Raw genomic sequence first — 19,848 nt, 5'->3', positions numbered from 1 at the left:
TACCTTCCCTATGCCAAACATTTTTGCACTAATTTATATGACACTGTGAATAATACTGTTATCCTTTGCTGTAGTTCTACCATATCTATAGAACCACAACAATCCGTTGTATGGAAGAAAGTTGCAAAAAGAAAATAGTGCAATGTGCACGCTTTTCAGCTTACTTCCTTGAGTGTGCAACAGTTGAACATAGACATTGCTGCACCTATGCTCCATCAAGGCACCTAGTTATAGTGTCGCGATAGGGCTGCTGGTGTGTGGGGATTTGGACATGTGCTGGGTGGGCCTTCCGAGGCCAGTTAGTGTTAATATACTTATTGAAGGGAGGCTATAGTCATCACTACAAAATTGATAATGTGCTCTGGTTGAAAAATGGAGAATCTCAGCAATGGTTCCAAAGGCTGTCTCCAGCTTCTCTGGTGCCTGCACTGTCTTTTTGTAGCAAAATTGTCACTACATCATTTATTATTGGGTGAATGGTTTCAGTGTTCTTTAATGCAGGATTAAAGGAGTGATGAAGAAGGTAACGAGGACCATTGCTTTGTGTAATTTTTCGGGGAGGAGAATGAGCAGATCACAAGCAGTGATACGACAGTATCACTTGCAATGGCTTCTCGTCCCACTCCCACATCCTTACCTCTGGTGTTGCCCAAGGATCTATTCTTGGCCCCATTCTGTTACTCATCTACATGATGCGATATCATCTGAAAGCACAGAGTTAGTTTCCACATATATGCTGATGACATTGTTAATTTGGTGAACATCTGTCTGGCAAAGGAAGAAGCTGGAGCCAGTCTTTCTTCAACATAGGTTTATTCACAAAGCTTATATTACTTTTCCCTTCCACATAGTTTCCCCACGCAGGTGGAAACTGGTTTTTATATTTGTGCCTTAATCTTTCCCCAATTAGTATCAGCTGCTCTTAATCGCAACTAGAGCATGCACTCAATTGCCACAACATGTACAACATTGACAGACATGACATCCAGCTCGAGCTCACCACTACCCCTCCATTGTTGCTAAATTACCAGACTGCTTATCTGACATCTGGTACTGGAAGAGCAGAAATTTCCTTCAGTTAAATATTGGGAAGACTGAAGCCATTATTTTTGGTTGTTGCTCCAAGCTCTATTCCTTAGCTACTGGCTTTATCTCTCTCCCTGGCAACAGTCTGAGACTAAATCAGATTGTTTGTAATCTTGGTGTAATATTTTGCCCTGAGATGAGGTTCTGACCACACATTCATGCCATCGCTAACACCATCTATTATCACCTCTGTAAATTGCTCTATTTCACCCTGTCTTTGCTTATCTGCTGTGAAATCCTCGGTTGAGCCTTTGTTACCTCCTGAACTTGATGATTCCAATGCATTCCTGGCTGGTTACCCACATTCTACCCTTGAGGTCATCCAAAACTCAGCTGCCTGTGTCTTAGGTGAACAGGACTTGGTGTAAGCTATCACCCCTGTGCTTACTGAGTTACATTGGCTATTGGTCAAGCAGCGCCTTGATTTTAAAATTCTCAACCTTATTTTCAAATCCCTCAATGGCCTCTCTCCTCCCTTTCTCTAATCTCCTGCAGCCCCATATCCTTCCAAGCTATCTGTGCACTTCTAATTCTGGTCTCTTGAAAATCCTGGATTTTAATTGCTCTGCCATTCAGCTTCCTAGACCTTAAGCTCTGGAATTCCCTCTCTACACCTCTCCACCTCTCTTTCTCCCTTCGAGGTACTCATCAGAACCTATCTCTGATAAAGCTTTTGGTTAAATGGCACAGTGTCATACTTTGTTTTATATTGTTTCTGTGAAGTGCGTTGAGACATTTTATTACATTAAGGGCACTATACAAATATAAGTTGTTGATAGCTGCTGCTTCTGGCTGTAAAACAGTGCTTGGCCCCCCCTCTGCTGCTCCTCCCTCACCCATACCTGAGTCTTTGTCAGATAATCTCAATTAGTCGTTTAGTAGTACAGAACCCGAGTATTGCTGAAAAAGAGACACATCGAAGCTTTTCGTCTTGCAGTCATCTTGCACACTTCGCAAGAATACCAATATAAGGGGAAAATAACAATATATACCATATGCAATAATCGCAATTGATGGTGCTCTGCCTTTTTCAATGCCGTCCTCTCTCTTGCCATGTTGTACAGCATATACCACACTACCATAATGCAGGAGACTTTTGTGTAGGCATATTGTAGGGATACCCCAGGCTTATCCAGGCACCAGAAGCTTTGCTTCAAGAGCGCTACAGTGTGCTTAATGATTCTGGTGGGCTGATGTTTGTTGTACACGAGCTGTTCAAGCCTTGTGGGGTTGCAGAAAAGTGTCATCAGTTCTATGTGGTTGGGTAGCCCTTATTCCCAAGCAGCCATTCTCTAAAGTTCCTTGAAGGTTGAAATAGTGGTGGGATGGTTGACTGTTGCAGGATAAAGATATCATGACAGCTGCCTGTCAAACTGGCAAGACTTGTATGATGAAAGTGAAATACTGCAGATGCTGGAAATCTGAAATAAAGGTTTCACATTGGATTTGAAACATTAACTGTTTCTCTTTCTGCAGAAGCTGCCAGACCTGCTGAACTTTTCCAGTACTTTCTGTTTTTATTTCAGATTTCCAGCATCTGCAGAATTTTGCTTTTACTAAGACTTGTATGATCCCTTTTGCAGCAATTACTAACCAACTGTTGCTCTCTAACAGTAGACAACAGACAACTCTGGTTGAAAGGCAAGCACTAGCCTGTCACTAGCTACTGGCTACTAAAAATTTTGATTTCCAGTCAGCGGCTCTGAGTTCCTGTGTGTGCTTTCCATGTGTAGAAAGCTTGTTAATGGCTGGGTTGGACCTGACTTGGAAATTCCTGACTGCAGCACAGATGAGCATAGCCTCAACTTTGCTGGAATCCAAAAATTCTTATGCAATTATAATTATCTGTTTGTTACAGCTTACTGATGACAACACAAACCTTCTGTATTTTAAAACTGTTTAACACACTTTACCATTAATCCTAAGCATACAAGAAGCTTTCTTTTATTTTTATTGGTGCTGTAAATGGAATGGAAAATAAAAAGATGCACAACTTATCCTATTGAGGATTCAGATTTGATTTTAATTACTGTAAGTTATTAGGTCCTCCTTTATCATAAACATTTATGCTTTAAGAATTTCTTAGAAGAAAAATTGAGCAACAAGTAGGTATACTTTATACAAATGCATGCAATGTTCAATTATAATAGGTCATCAGCAAAGTGATGGAAGGTGCCATCGACAGTGCTATTAAGCAGCACTTACACAGCAATAACCTGTTCACTATTGCTCAGTTTGAGTTCTGCCAGGGCCACTTGGCTCCTGATCTCTTTACAAACTTGGTTGAATCACGGACGAAAGACCTGAACTCGAGGGGAAAAAGAGAGTAACTTCCCTTGACATCAAGGCAGCATTTGACCGAGTGTGGCCTGAAGTCAATGGGAATCAGGGGAAAACTCTCCAGTGGGGAAATCATACCTATCACAAAGGAAGATGGTTGTGGTTGTTGGAGGCCAATCATCTCAATCCCATGACATTGCATGAGTTCCTAGGACCAACCATCTTCAGCTGCTTCTTCAATGACCTTCCTTCCAACATTAGGTCAGAAGTGGGATGTAGTTGATGAATGCACAATATTCAATTCTATCCTCCCCGATACTGAAGAAGTCTGTGCGCATATGCAGCAAGATCTGGAAAACATTCAGTCTTGGGCTGATAAGTGGTAAATAACATTTGTGCCACACAGGTGCAGGCAATGACCATTTCCAACAAGAGAGAATCTGACCATCTCCCCATGACATTCAATGGTATTACCATCGCTGAATCTCTCACTATCAATATCCTGGGGGCTACCATTGACCAGAAACTGAACTGGACTAGCCATATAAACACTGTGGCTATAACACCAGGTCAGACGCTGGGAATTCTGTGGTGAGTAACTCACCACCTGATTCCCCAAAACCTGTCCACCATCTACAAGGTACAAACCACCCGTGTGATGGAATACTGGAATACTTTCCATTTGAATGGATGAATGCAGCTCCAACAACACTGAAGAAGCTCAACACCATCCAGGACAAAACAATTTGCTTGATCGGCACCCATCCACCAATTTAAACATTCATTCCCACCACTGGTGTGTACTGTATACAAGATGCACTGCAGTGACTTGTTGTGGTTCCTTCGGCAGTGACACCCGCATCCCATGAAAGAATTTTTAAAAAAAAATTCAAAGATATGGGCTGTGGATTCTTTCGCATTTATATCACTATACTCATTATTCATATTTGCATTTGCAGCTGATCATTTCAATTTACATTATGCATCTACCGTATGGATGGAAAACTTTTTTCATAGAACCTGAAATAAGTGATGAACTCTTTGTTGAGATTAGTATTCCATTCTTTACAGTTTTAGCACTCATGAATTGTTAGATCATTAAGTTACAGAAATAAATTGTACCTCATGGCATCTTATTTATCTCCTGTGTTCTGCTGTTCCCTTCTGTGTCTTCTGTTTATCTTTCAGCAACTGTTAAAATGCTTCTTATGCTTTTATAAGAAAGAATAGATATCCTGTAGACCTGGATTACTGCAGATTTAACAGTTTCAGGGGAGTGATTTACTGATGGTAAAATATGCATGTAATGCTAGGCTTGCAACAGGAGGACTTCAAGCATCTGAATGTCTTGCACTTTTTTTGCAAAGATCCTAGTCAGACTATATGCCTTTCTTGGTTTTTCTTCAGAACTTTTCTTGTGGTGATTACTTAAAGCTCTGCAAATACACTTTCTGTTGACAGTAAGTGTTCCTGACATTTGAGACTGTTTGACAAAATAAAACTTCACTTCAAGCTTGAGGAGCAAAATAAACCTTTTTTTGATATTGATTACAAAGTTGTTTTTTCATCCAATATTAATTTAATGTTAATTTATAAAATGACCTTGATCGAGATCAATGTTAATTTTAAATTAGAAAATTTAATTTCTCAATTTGGTTTTCTAATTTTTTATAAACTTAGTACGAAATTAAATGATCAAAAGCTGTAGTAAATATGTTCTATTTGAAGTTATCAGAAAATATTTGTTATCCTTCAACTGGTGCTAAGCTATTATAGTGGAAAATCACTGGAGAATCAATGCTGTTCAGTAGTGTTGGATAGGGAATTTGAAGCTATTAACTCAATGCCAATGAGGAAACAGTTTGTACATTCACATTAGACTGGTGCGTGACTTGGAGGTAATGGTTTTTCTATGATATGCTGCTGTGTCCTTGGTGGTGGAGGTAACAGGAGGAAGAGGTTCAGTTGGAGTAACCTTAGCGACGGTTTGCTGATGGTGGAGGGTGGGATATTCGCTAAAAAGGCAGGGACTCTGATCCTGGATGCTTTGTCCTGGATGGTGTTGATCTTCTTCAATGTTATTCTGGCTGCACCCATTCAGGTGAGCAGGGAGTGTTTAATTATACACCTGACAAAAGCTTTGTAAATAATGGAGAGCTTTGAGTGATTAGCAGGTGAGCCAGTTTATCGTAGAGTATACACAGTGTGTCCTGTTCTTGTGGCGCAGTGTTGATATAGCTGGTCCAGTTCAGCATTGGTCAGTGATGACATTCAGGATGTTGAGGTGATGTCATTGAAGATCAAGACATGATGGCGATGCTTTCTCTTTTATGAGGTAGTCATTACCTGGTACTTAAAAAGCAGGTAAAATTCATGCCACATCAGCCCAAGCCTGGATGTTATCCAGATCCTGCTGTGGGCTGCTTCATTTGGAGGAGTTGTGAATGGAACTAAATGTTATAATTATCAGTGATATGTCCAACTCCTGATTTTATGACTGCAAGAAAGTCACAGAAGCAGCATCTGAATATGATTCACTGAGCTAGAGTGATGCCCTGGAATTGTAATGACCAGCCTGAAACAAGCACAGTCATCTTCCTTTTTTATGGACTTAAGAACAGGAATAGGTAATTCGTGCCTTCGATCCTGCTCTGCCATTCAAATAAGGTTGTGACTAAACTAATTGTGACCGCTTTTCCATCTGCTCCCCAGAACCCTTGACTCCCTTGTCTATTTAAATATTTTCAAGGCAGAGTTAATGACCCAGCCTGCACTGCTTTCTGGGGAAGAGAATTCCTTTGCATTGGTTATAACTGCAGTCACTGGAGGGCCTTCTCTTTGACCCTCATAGGCTTAAGTTTTGATAAGGATTCTTGGCATTCTGTTTAATGCTGCTCAATGTCTACAGCAGCAGTTATCGCCTTTCCCTCAGTCATTGATCTCTCAAGCCTATGCCTGGATCAAGGTTTCAATTAGATTGAAAGATGAGTGGTTCTCCCAGAACCAAAATGAGTATTTGTGAGTAGCTGTTACAAATTGGTGATATTAATGACTCGTTCCAATCACTGCTGTTAAACATGGTAATTGGCCAGGTTAGATTTATTTTTTTTTGTTCCACATTGTCAATTGGTAGCTGCTGTCATAACTATATTGGAATAGGTTGCTTATGCCTTGAAACTGCAGCCAAGATGTTGCCAGTGCCTATAACCTTTTGCTATGTTAAGTGTGCCCAGCTGCTTCTGAATGACATGGAGTAAATCAAATTTATAATGGGCACCATGGGAGGAGAATGAATACTTACTACTTTTGTTTGAAGATTCTTGCAAACATTTCAGCCTTGTCTTGGAGGACAAGCTCATTGTAATGAGGGCGTCAATGCAAGGGTAGTGGCTGACTATCAGGCTTGGGATAGTGTCTTGGGGAGTCAAGGTGTGGGGAAAAGCTTCTCCTGAGTCTTTGCACCTGTTGGAATAGGTCAGTTGCCAACCCCATCATTAGACAGAAGGCAAAGTACAAAAAAACTTGGATGCATCCAAGATCTAAACACTCTCATCAGATTGACTTTATCATCGCCTGGCAGAGCAACTTAAAAGATGTCATGATCATCAGGGTTATAACAGGAGTAGTCTGCGCTACAGAGACAGGATGCCATGCTCCAAGATGAAATTTACTATCTCATTGAAAAGAAGACCAATATGCACTAGACTCCCAAGAAAGCTATAGGTGCAGAAACTGGCATCCACAGAGTGCTGTGAACAATTCAGGCTCCATCTTGGGGAACAGCTGTCTTCTGAAGAAAACCGAAGTGATGTTGAAGTGGCATGGTCAGCCTTCAAATCAACAGTTCTGGAAGCTGCCGATGATCTCCTGGGAACTCAAAAAAGAAGCCACTGAGTTTTGTTCAATTAAAATGATGATCAAATTAAGGAAATGCTACAACAGAAAAATGCTGCATATGCAGAATGGCTGAGAAAGATATGTCCACTGTGAAGAAATTACTTCAGGACAGCAATGGGAACCTGCAGCAGAAGCTGCTAGGATGCAAGACATATGGTGGGCAAACAAACCAGAGAGTTTCAAGCCTATGCTGATCAACATGACATTAATTTCTATAAACTCTGAAGACTGTTTATGCTTCTCCCCTCATGCGGCTACACACCTGTTCTCAGCGCTGATGGGGAAGCTCTCCTGATGGACAGGACAGTTCCCAAAGGGTGCTGGGTTGAGCACTTTTTTATGGTAGATGGGCGGTTAAGCACACCCCTAATGGGACAGCTATAGACAAGCTTCCAGACTGGTCCTAAAGTGAAAACCTGGACAGCAAACCCTCTGTTGCGGAGGTTGACAAAGCCATTAGATCCCTATCTTCAAGCAAAGCTCTATGCTCCATTGTAATCCCAGGATAAATTTACAAATCTGTAGGACCCCAGCTAGCCATCACACTCGCACAATTATATAACAGAATATGGGATCAACAAATAATTCCTCAGGAGTTTAATGATGCCATGATTGTTCATTTGTACAAAGGAAAAGGTTAAAAACTACAGAGGAATCTTGCTGCCTGTGATAGCTGGTAAGTTTCTAGCAAAGGTTCAACTCAAAAGAATGGTAAGCCACATAGCAGAACATGTGCTGCCAGAAAGTCAAAGTGGGTTCAGGAAAGGCAGAGGCACTTGTGACATGATCTTCACCCTTGGGAAACACAGAATGGCTGCGAAAGACAGCTGGAACTCTTTGCTCTGTGCTTTTGTTGACCTGACGAAGGTCTTTGACACAATAAATAAAGAGGCCTTGTGGAAAGTCTTAGCCAAACTTTGATGTCCTGATAGAATTGTAAATCAGTAGTTTCATGATGGAATGATGTCCGCGTCACTGACTCTGGTGAATAAACTGGTCCCTTTGACATAAGTGGTGTGAAGCAGGGGTGCCTCATGGCCCCTGTGCTCTTCAATATATTCTTTGCTGCCATGTTTTCTGGGGCATTTGGAAATGCTGATGGAACATACATCCAATTCAGAACAGATGTTACTCTCTTTAACCTGAGACGACTGAAATCCTCAACTAGGGTATCGGAGATGATGATACTGGAATTGCTGTTTGCCAATGACTGTGCCCTCATGTCACAATGTGAGTGAGCATGGCCTTCAAAGGATTATGGACTGTTTTTCAAAAGTGGGGCTGGCAACTATGGACTAACCATCAGCTTAAGGAAGACAGAAATACTCCACCAACCACCATCAAATTCTGACCAAATCCGACCTCCTAGAACTACCAGTGACACAACCCTGAAGGCTATGGATAACTTCACCTAACTTGGAAGCACAATCTCCAGAAATGTCTGCACTAACAACAAGGTGGCAACTAGAATTGGCAGAGCAAGTTCAGCATTAGCCCCTTTACGCGAGACTGTGGAGGAAATTTTGTTATCAAACACTTGCAACAAAACGTGTTGCATACAAAGCTGTGGTAATATCTACCCTCCTATACGCCTTTAGAGACATGGACTACCTACCCCAGACTTATTAAGTAGTTGGACAGGTTCCACATGAAATGCATTCAGAACATCATACGCATAAAATTTGAGGACAAAATGCCCAACACTGAGGTACTTCAAAGAGCAGAAATATCCGGAATTGAAGTAACCATCATCAGAGCCCAGATGAGATGGAGTGGACATGTAGTATGCATGACTGATAAATCTCTAAGGCAGTCATATACTCACAACATAAACTTGGAGTTCCGCAGGGGTCAGTGTTGGGACCACAACTTTTCACTTTATACATTAATGATCTAGATGAAGGAACTGAGGGTATTCTGGCTAAGTTTGCAGATGATACAAAGATAGGTGGAGGGACAGGTAGTATTGAGGAGGCGGGGAGGCTGCAGAAGGAGTTGGACAGGTTAGGAGAATGGGCAAAGAAATGGCAGATGGAATACAACGTGGGGAAGTGTGAGGTCATGCACTTTGGTAGGAAGAATAGAGGCATAGACTATTTTCTAAATGGGGAGAGAATTCAGAAATCTGGAGTGTAAAAAGGGACTTGGGAGTCCTAGTTCAGGATTCTCTTAAGGTTAACTTGCAGGTTTAGTCGGTAGTTAGGAAGGCAAATGCAATGTTGGCATTTATTTTGAGAGGACTAGAATATAAAAGCAGGGATGTGCTGCTGAGGCTTTATAAGGCTCTGGTCAGACCACATTTAGAATATTGTGAGCAATTTTGGGCCCCGTATCTCAGGAAGGATGTGCTGGCCCTGGAGAGGGTCCAGAGGAGGTTCACGAGAACGATCCCAGGAATGAAAGGTTTAACATATGAGGAAGGTTTGAGGACTCTGGGTCTATACTTGATGGAGTTTAGAAGGACGAGGGGGGATCTGATTGAAACTTACAGAATACTGAAAGGCCTGGATAGAGTGGACGTGGGGAAGATGTTTCCATTAGTAGGAGAGACTAGGACCCGAGGGTACAGCCTCCGAGTAAAGGGAAGACCTTTTAGAACAGAGATGAGGAGAAACTTCTTTAGCCAGAGAGTGATGAATCTATGGAATTCATTGCCACAGAAGGCTGTGGAGGCCAGGCCATTGAGTGTATTTAAGACCGAGATAGATAGGTTCTTGATTGGTAAGGGGATCAAAGGTTACGGGGAGAAGGCGGGAGAATGGGGTTGAGAAACATATCAGCCATGATTGAATGGCGGAGCAGACTCAATGGGCCGAATGGTCTAATTTCTGCTCCTATGTCTTATGGTCTTATGGACACTGCCTGTGAGGTAGGTTGAGATTAATGTCCAAGAACTTCTTGAAGGTGAATCAGGAAATATGGCATGTCCGCCACAGATTTGGGAGAAAAATGCATAAGAAAAAACTATCTGGGAGCAATCTCAATTAGTGGCATTGCTTCCTTTGAACAGCAAAGAATACAGGCAGCTAAGGACAAAAGGCAAGCTTGAAAAACCGGGCAGTCCCAGCAAAATCAGATAATTCATCCTTGCCTGCAGGTCGCAGCTGAGCTCCATAGCCACGTTCGAATGCATAACAGATGACTCTAAGCATGCAACAAATTGCCATCATCGATAATGAAGAGAAACCAATGACTTGCAAACATTTCAGCCTTATTTCTTGCACTTGCATGCTGGGCTTTACCAGGTTGTTGTGGAATGTTGATAAATCTCCTCATTCTGTTAGTGTTCTGGCTGCCTACCACCATTCCTGACCAGATGTGATTTGGTTACAATTTGATCTGATTTATTGGTTGTGTGCCTGCTTAGCTTTGTTTATATCCTGCTAGTTTTGGTGTTTAGGAACAGGAGAAGGCCATAGTGTTTTGAGCTTGTTCTGCCATTTAAGTAGACTATTATGAATCAGCACCTCCACTCTCTTTGCCTAACTTTTGATCTGTATCCCTGATGCCCTTGCCTGATAAGAATGTGTCAACCACAGCTTTGAAGATTTTCAATTGGTCCAATGTCTGCAGTTTTTTTTGGGGGAAGGGATTTCCACTACATTGTAGATCAGGCTTGGCCAACCTTTTCGCATGGGGGGGTGGGCACATTTCAATTTTTTTTCTCACTTAAGGGGCAAATGAGCAAATTTAAAAAAAAACTGATGTATGAAAAGAAACTACTTACTGAGCAAAAAAAAATGTTAGTGATAAATTGATAATTTATGATAAAAATGAGTAATAAAGATGGCAATTATTGTGAGCGGGTGTGTGAGTTTGTCCGGCTCACTGAGGGTGGGTGAGAATGTGTGTGGGGGTGGGGGTGAGGGTGAATAAGAATCCCGAGACTGGGAGAGAACCGTGCTCGTCCTTGCACCCTCACGAACTGCCCTCGTGCCCCCCTGCCCACGCGTGTGCGTGCACATGTCGATGAGGCCTGCTCTGCCCCACGCTCTGAGGCTCACCTTGAAAACTTAGCAGGCCTATCAGCAGCAAATGCAGGGAGAAGCCAGCCTCAGGAGGAGAAGCTTTACAGTATTTTTGAACTATATATGTCAGTTGAATGTCCAGCAAGTTTGGTAGCCTGAGTTCAGAGGGCTCAGTGGCACAATGTGGCCTGTGGGCCGCCAGTTGGACTTTCCTGCTATAGATAAAAAGATGTGTCCTGATTTCATTCCAAGTGCCCTATCTCTGCTTTAAGATTGTGTGCCCCCCACCCCCCACCCCCCACCCCCCACCCCCATCAGAAGAAATAATTCCTTGATAAATGAGCTTGATTTTTAACTAGTTTCACCTGGTGGAGTAACGACCTCAAAATGAGGTTGATATTCAAATATTCAGCATGTCAAGCAGCATCTGTGGAGGTAGGAAGATAGGGTTAACATTTTGGGTCAGAACTGGGAGATGTTATAGATGAACAGCTAAAAGAGAAATTAATACAGCTAGGAAAGGGAGATCTCAAATCATGGATGCTCTGTGATTAGGTGGAGGACAGGAAACGATCAGTTGACATAAATGATAATGGTATGACAAAAGGGAGGCAGTAATGAAAAGAATTTGAGAAATAATTGTACATGAGAACATAATGTGTAAATGGTTATAATAACAGAGAGGGAATGAAGCATGAAAATCTGAGTGACTCCAGGTCAGGAGTTTGATGGAAGAAAAAGGCAATGTGACAACAGAGTTGCAGGCTGTCTACCAGGATTGCCATTCCAAGCACCAGCCCATAAAATGCCCCATTCCTATAAGTGCTGGTGCACCCATTTCATATAATCAGCATCAACTGTCCAAGAGAAAATGGGTGCTGTGTTTAAGGTCTGCTTTTTTCACTGCAATCTTTCTTGTCCCACATTCTGCTTGGAGGCTGTGTGGCACCTTGTTATCTAGGGCTGACAGTCATACACTGAACTGTTACCACACTGCCCCTTCTCATTCCCTAGATTCCCTTCTTATTCCCTAGATTCCCTTCTTTCTTCGGAAGCAGCAGCAGAAACATAGGGAGGGCTTCCTATGTGTTAGTCATTCTGTCTATTGCAAGCATCAGAGGTCTACACCCCAGCTTGGAAAGGTAGTGAGGTAAGGGGGATTCACGCAGAATTGGTGAGCAGGAGATGTTGGAAGAGAGGGCCAAGACATGGCTTGCTGGAGGACAGGCCTGGATCCTAGCGCTGCTGAGGAAGGTTGAGATGCAGAGGCACAGCCGACAAAATGAAACTCCTTGACATTCTGCGCTAGCAGTTGTTGGAGTAATCTGTGGTATACCACTGAGTGCGTGACTGTCTGGAAGCTGCACTGTGCAGGAGCCTGTGTCACCAATTCTGGTAGTTTTAATGGAAGTTCATGCTAGTGCCAATAGGACAGACTGGGGTCCTCAGACTCAACTGGCTTTCAAAGATTAGTGTAACTATGGATTTCAAAAGCATTTCCTAGTCTGCTCTTCCCCCAGATTGCTAGGAGTGAAGTTTCGCAGGGCCATGGAAGTGACAATGGCTCGTGCTGTCTTCTCTTGTGGTAACAAAACATCTGCTCCCATGCCACCCACTCAGCCAGTTTCTCCCATGGTACATGAAAGAAAATTTGGCCAGTCTTTCCTAGCATTTTGCTGAAATGTCGCATTTTCAAGGCTGCTGGAAATTACGAACCATCGTCAGTATCTATCACCCCTACAAGAGATACTGGGGAGAACCTCATACAAGCAGTAGGTTTGTTAAGAAAACGCTGAAGATCACAATATGTTCACATTACAAGTGTTCTGTAATAATATTCTGTGAATGCATTAAACATTTCATTAGCTGAACAAGCACATGTTTGTGTTTGGTGGGTTATAATAAAGTATCCAACCATCAGTGGCAGGAGGCATCTGTGCAAATGGTGATCAGAGGATTTTTTTTTTTGCAATGTGGAAAGCAAAGATGGCTTGATGTTGACTGCCTCTTTAGAGGTGGTTATGAATCTTTTACTGGAAGTGCTGTTCAATGAGCTGCTGCCTATTAGCATTGATTCCTGTGCAGGTCTTGCAGTAACGCCTGCATCTTTTCATCCTAGGGTGCTTCCTTTTGTTGATTCCTTCTCAGTTGCTGGGACTCTTCTGATGTTGACTTCTCAGTTGCTGCCAGCTTGATGCCTTCTATCCTTACAAAGTCAGGCTTTATTGGCTGCAGCAAAGAGCTAAGAAATGAGAGTTGGACAGTATTAAAAAAATACCCCAGATTTATCCAGGCATCTGAATTGCTGTTTCAGCCCGCCAGTGACTTGCTCCATTATGTCGCAAATGCTCACATGGTTATCTTTGTTCCACATTTCAACTCTTAATCATGGGTGCTGGATGGATGAAATTAGCCATGGCAATAACAGGTTGGCCCTGTAACCCTGATTTGCATCCTTGGTCCTGCTGATCTTGGTCGAAAATTTGATTGACATAGGGTGAAAGCTGCAAGGCTGATAGCAGGTTATTGTTTGTGCAGCTTCATAATTCATAGCCAAACGTCACATGCTAGCTGCATATTGAGAGAGCACCCTTCTTGTTCATAAAAGGTGCTGGATCTTGTGGTGGTGCTTAATTTCCACATGGGTGCAGCCAACATCAGCCTTGACCTGTGGGAACTCAGCAATTGCTGCAAATTTGGCTGCTCTGTCATATCGACCAGCTGTGCCCATGGAGAATTTGATTTACCTGAACAAATAGAACGTCCACCACTTGTTTTATATAGGTATATGTAGTTATTGCAGCCTGCAATACCCTGAAGAACCCTGAAGGAAAAAAAAGGGCAAATGTCACTGACAGAGCGTGACCAGATGGGAGAGAAGGCTGCAGTTTCTCCTTCAGGACACTAAACAAGTCTGCTACTCTTTGCTGGGAGAACCAGTATCCCCTTAAACGTTGCTTTGTTGCTGATGCTGGGTCCACAAACCTTTTATGTGGCGAGTAGAGTCATCAATTGTGGTGCACTGATTGCATTTACTGCAGCTCCAGTATACTGTCCTTGCTGTTCCTACTGCTGCTCTTCTGTCCACAGTTGGTTTGCAAGAATTACTCCAATGCCTCCTTTACCCATTCGCCCTCATTGAAGACAAGGAATAAATTCTGGCAAGAATTTTCAATAATTTCTCTGTTAACTTAATCTAAATTGTTTGAAAAAAGCATACAGGATCCCTGGCTTTATAAATAGAGGTATGCACAAAAGCAAGGAAGTTATGACAATTTTTTAATGTCAGTTGTTAGGCCATACTTAGGAAAGATGATAAGGCCTTGAAAAGGCTGCAGAGGGGATTTACCAGAATGTTACTCAAGATGAGGAATTTTAATTATGCGCAGAGGATAGAGAAACTTGGATTGTTCACCTTAGAGTAGAGATGTTCAAAATGATAAAGGGTTTTCATATAATAGAGAAAATGAAACTGTTTCGAATGGCAGGAAGGCCTTTGTTCAGAGGACATAGTTTTGAAATAATTGATCAAAAAGCCAGGAGGAAGATGAGAATATTTTTTACATGGCGAGTTGTGATTTAGAATGAATCATCTGAAAGAGTGTTGGAAGCAGATTAAGTATATATCCCATTCACTTTTGAAAATTAGTATTTAAAGTAAACATTTGTAGAGCTGTGGGGAAAGAGCAGGGGAGTGGAATTAATTGGTAGCTCTTTCCAAGATCCAGCACAAGCACAATGGGCCTAGTGGCTTCTGCCTGTCCTGTATGATTCGATGTTATATTTATAAGTTGCAAAATATTCCACAGCACTCAACTAAGACTTCCAGTGGAAGCAATCTTAGTTTTTAGCTGCAGGTGTTTGTCTCTTTAAATCAGGTTAACTGCCAATTCTGACCTTTACCACCAAATTATCATAGGTGGGTCTTTGGTAATAGCTCTGTTTTAGGCAATTAATAGAGCAATGTGTTCTTACACATGTCATAGTACTCTGATTTGCATATGGTGAGTTTAACATGGTGTGTGCTGCCTAGGCTGAGGACTGTGGGATAATGGTATTGTTTGCACTGATGACAGAAATTGGGTAGTAAACCTTGATTTTTGGGTTGTTGCCCAATTCCTGCTGGACAGAAGGCCTCAAAATTAGCACAGTTGTTTCAGGGTGGCAGTGTCCATAGAACCATAGAAAAGTTACAGCACAGAAGGAGACCATTTGGCCCATCTTGTCCATGCCAGCCCGAGGACACCCAGATGCCCTTTCTAATCCCACCTTCCTGCACCCGGCCCATAGCCCTGCAGCTTACAGCACTTAAGGTGCAGATCCAGGTACTTTTTAAGAGTTTAGAGTTTCTGCCTCTACCACCAACTTGGGCAGCGAATTCCAGACACCCACTACCCTCTGTGTAAAAAAAGTTCTTCCTCATGTGATTAGGAAGAAAGAACAGCCCTCAATGTGGCTGGAAGAGAAATTGAGCAAATAAGGGGAGTCCTACCATATGTTAGTAAATGTGACTGCTATGTAAAACGCCTCCCAGGAGGAGTACCACTGCATCATTTAGAAACATGCATCATTTCTCTGGCAGCCATTTTGTACAAAGCATTATCAATCATATGTTGAAGAAAAGCTTCTCTGGCTCATGCAGCTGTCTGTTACTCATTTTCTCTTTCATGTTAAATGGTAAATAATAGAGCACATTCTTTTTTGAGCAAGGAATTTAGTGCAGTCAATTTACACAAGTAGTACTATAATTTCACTAGCTATCAGACAAGAGTTTAGACTATAAGCATGAAAGGTCAACAAAAAATAAAATGGTTTTTTTGAAGGGATATTTGAAATCGTATAATCACAAGATCTATTTAAAGCTACAAATGTGTTGACTAGTAATTACGTTAATAGAATCTATTTCTGGAATTAATTCTTGGTAATTAGTAGAAATGTGATGACTGCATTTGCTGCCCCAAGATTGGCTTGGAATTGACTTTTCTTTCACATTGTTAGCATTGGTAACTTTATTCTTTATTCAATTTTTCCAGCAATATTAATGTTAACAGACTGGCAGCTTATACAATATATTGCCTGCCTTGTCTTAATATATTATCCCTTATTTAATGCCTATATAAATAATGACCCTAATAATTCCATGTGAAATGTTCTTACCACTTCAGCACTGTTAAGTTACTTGGATTTGTCATGGTATATTGCGTTTCATGCAGAACCCGTTATGCTGTTTTACTGTTTTTCCTAAGATTAAAGTTCCCCTGAACTTCATAATATCAGTACGCTTTGAAGATTAGATGCAAACCATCTTTTTAGTCAGTGAAAAAGGCAGATGAACCAATAAAGACTCTGAATTGGTATAATAAAAAGAGCAGGTTTTCTTTCTATGGTATTCCTAAAGGTTTATTTTTAACCTTTGAAATTTGGGCTTGATTTTCTAAATGCTTGACTTGGTTACAAAATGATACTTCTGGAACTATTTGATTGAAACTTTGCAAGTAAATGTTGATTATTTAGTTCTAGTACAACCTAAATACATATGAGTTGTAGATATCATTATGTACAGTTAAGGTGCATCATTCAGATGGTTAGGGTACCCTTGTGAGTTGTTCAAGCAGGTGATCAATAGCCATGTACATTGTCTGAGAGAGCCTTAGGGAACCATTCTTTTAATGGTTTGCAGGTGTGGACAGGATGCAGTGTGCAAGAACTAGTAGCTAGGGCTGTAGTTTCTAAATACCAGTTAGTGCGCTATTTACATTTGTGATTGGGCCCATTGGTGACCAAATCCATTGGTAACTTGAATTTGTTTTGGGTTTTTTTTAATGTTAATGGTCCTGTATAAGTGCTAATAGTAGCTGTAGAGGTTTCTCTACATTTACAATGACTTCAAAAGTAACTGGTTGTAAAATGTTTTGGGAAGTCCTGAGGTCATGAAAGATACTACATAATGCAAGTCCTTCAATTTTGCAATTATACTTGCAACAATATTTGTTACAGTAGTGATCGTTGTATACTAAAATATTTAAATTGCTTTTAAATTAAGGGAACTTAATTCAAAGAGAAACAAAATTCACCAGAACAGGCCATTTTTGTCTAAGTTTATTTATGATAACTGGATGCTTTGTCTTTTAATTTTTTTCAATTTTTGTTGGTGCAAGAATTGACAGCACCAAGTACTTCCAGGACTGGTTTAGCAGAAACAAATAGTGTCCTAGAAATGCAACTTAACACGGGAGCCACAACCATTCTGCCAGTGTGATGCTAAAATAAAAGCAAAATACTGCGGATGCTGGAAATCTGAAATAAAAACAGAAAATGCTGGAAAGATTCAGCAGGTCTGGTAGCATCTGTGGAGAGAGCAAAGTTAGCTTCGAGTTCGTATGACTGCAGCATTTTCTGTTTTTATCCCAGTGTGATTTTGTTCCTGCAATTACTATCTTTATGGTCCTTTTGGAGTGAGATTGCAGGTAACTTTTTTTTCTCTTTGTGATGTGGCATTGTGCCCTTAGGGAAAAGATCGAGTTTGCTCTAGCTAATTTTATGCAGAACCCCTGGACCAGATTCAATCCTGATGTTAGAAGTGAAAGGACAGTGTTTGCTACCGCATAGTGTGAAGCACTAGGTGACAGGGGAACAGAGTGCTTTGTTGATGGATGCTAAAGTTGGGAATTTGGTGTAAGTGGGAATACGGAGCAGAGGGAAGGAGGCACTGCTTTTTGTTTTTGCTTTACCTCTAAAGGTGGTGAATCTTCTGCTTTTCTCTTCAAACTGTAACTTGCTATTACTTTACTAAATTAGTGACTAGTTAACTAATTCAATAAATAAATATTGATAGACCTGGCAGGGCAGGTGGTGTGCTGTGATTGCATCATATGGAAGTTTGTGGAAAGCATTGCTATCCCAGACAACTATATCTGTAAGAGTCTGCAGTTTGAGTATCTTTCACTCAGGGTTGTTGAGATGAAGTCCAAGCTGCAGACTTTGTTGGACAACAGGGAGGGGAGAGTTACCTGGGCACTTTATTCCAGGAGGCAGTCACATCCCTTGGGTTAAGTGGAACTTGAAAGTTGGTCAGGAATAGGAGGGTGTAACTGCAAGTCAGGTAGGTATGGGGATTCAGGATGTAATATTGGAGGAGCTCCATCCTTGACTTTGACCAACAGGTATGAGGCACTTGCTACTTGTGTGGATGAGACAAGACTGCAAGTAGGTGGGAAAACTGACCTTAGCACCATAGTGTAGGAACCTGTCTGGGGGGGTGGGGGGGGGGGGCAGGAGGAGGAACAGAGTGAAAGGAATGTGCAAGTGATAGGGGGTTGGGGGTATAGGTAGATACTGCTCTCTGCAGCCATAGCAGGAGTTCCAATGGTTGTATTGCCTGCCTGGTTCTAGAGTTAAAGACATCCCCTTGTGGCTGGAGACAAACTTGGAGTGGGAGGAGGAAGATCTAGCTGTTGAGGCCTCATTGGAACCAATGACATAAGTAGATTCAGGAATGATGTGAGACTTTGAGGAGTTAGGGTCCAAATTAAAACGCACAACCTTAAAGGTAATAATTTCTGGACTGCTGCCTGAGCCACATGCCAAGTGACATAGGGTCAAGCAGGTTAAAGTTAAATATGTGGCTTAGAAGAGTGATGTAGAAAGATTCATGGGACACCAGCAGCCATACTAAGAAAGAGGGAGCTGTTCCTTTGGGATGGGCTTCAATTAAACTGAACTGGGATCAGTGTCCTGGCAAATCATATAACTGAGGAGGTGGATAGGGCTTTAAACGAAAAGAGTAGACATAAAGGGTCAGGTGAAGGGAGATTTTTAGAAATCTAACAGGAAAAGTTGAGGCAATAGAACAGTGTAACGATTTGGATAAAGACAAGCGGAGTGGGACAGGCAATTTATGGTAATAAAGCATCTTCAAAAGGTCCATGCAAAGAATAGTTGTAAAAAAAATTAAAAGCTTTTTATCTGAATTCTCAAAACATTCATCATAAATTAAGTGAACGAGTGGCACAAATAGAGGTAAATGGTTTAGATCTAATTGCCACACACACACACACACACACACACACACCACCCCCCCCCCCCCACCCCAACACACAAACAACAGTAGTTCTATAATTGGATGGAGTATTAAGCAAGAAATAATTGGAGCTTGTAATAAAGGCAATGTATCGCTTCTCGGCCTTTTGGCTAAGATCAAGTGTAGTATCTGTTCTTATCAGTTTAATATCTGATACGTTCCTTATCTGGGGACCATATATTAAATTGATTTTTGGAGCAGAGAGATGGAATAGGGGCTTGCTCCGTCTACTCCACGCATCGACCCGGTATTGCAGTATCTCTGGGAATGGTGCACCCACCCCCCTTTACAGAGGATAAAAAAAAAAAATAAAGGCAATGTAATAATTGTGGGGGGCTTAATCTTCATAGACTGGTGAAAACAAATTAGCAAAAGTAGCCTGGTAGGTGAGATTGTAGAATGCTTTCACAGCCGTTTACTAGAACAACATGTTGTGGAACCAACTAGAGATAAAACTATTTTAGATCTAGTATTGGTCAGAGGCAGGGTTAATTAGTAATCTCATAATAAAAGATCTGCAGGGAAAAAGTGATCTTA

The 19,848-nt window shown here is 41.5% G+C and overlaps 1 non-coding gene across 1 annotated transcript; it reads left to right on the top strand.

Moving 5' to 3' along the window:
- The first annotated feature begins 19,401 nt into the window (after window positions 1–19,401).
- On the top strand, window positions 19,402–19,592 carry LOC144686151 (U2 spliceosomal RNA). Its single transcript, XR_013577855.1, has one exon. It is a non-coding gene; the product is annotated as a U2 spliceosomal RNA (small nuclear RNA).
- Window positions 19,593–19,848: the final 256 nt, after the last annotated feature.

The sequence above is a fragment of the Cetorhinus maximus genome, chromosome 10 (genome assembly GCF_964194155.1).
Source record: "Cetorhinus maximus chromosome 10, sCetMax3.hap1.1, whole genome shotgun sequence".
In the NCBI taxonomy this organism is placed as follows: Eukaryota; Metazoa; Chordata; class Chondrichthyes; order Lamniformes; family Cetorhinidae; genus Cetorhinus; species Cetorhinus maximus.
Note: the sequence above shows the minus strand (reverse complement) of the source record. Positions and strands in the feature narration are given on the sequence as shown.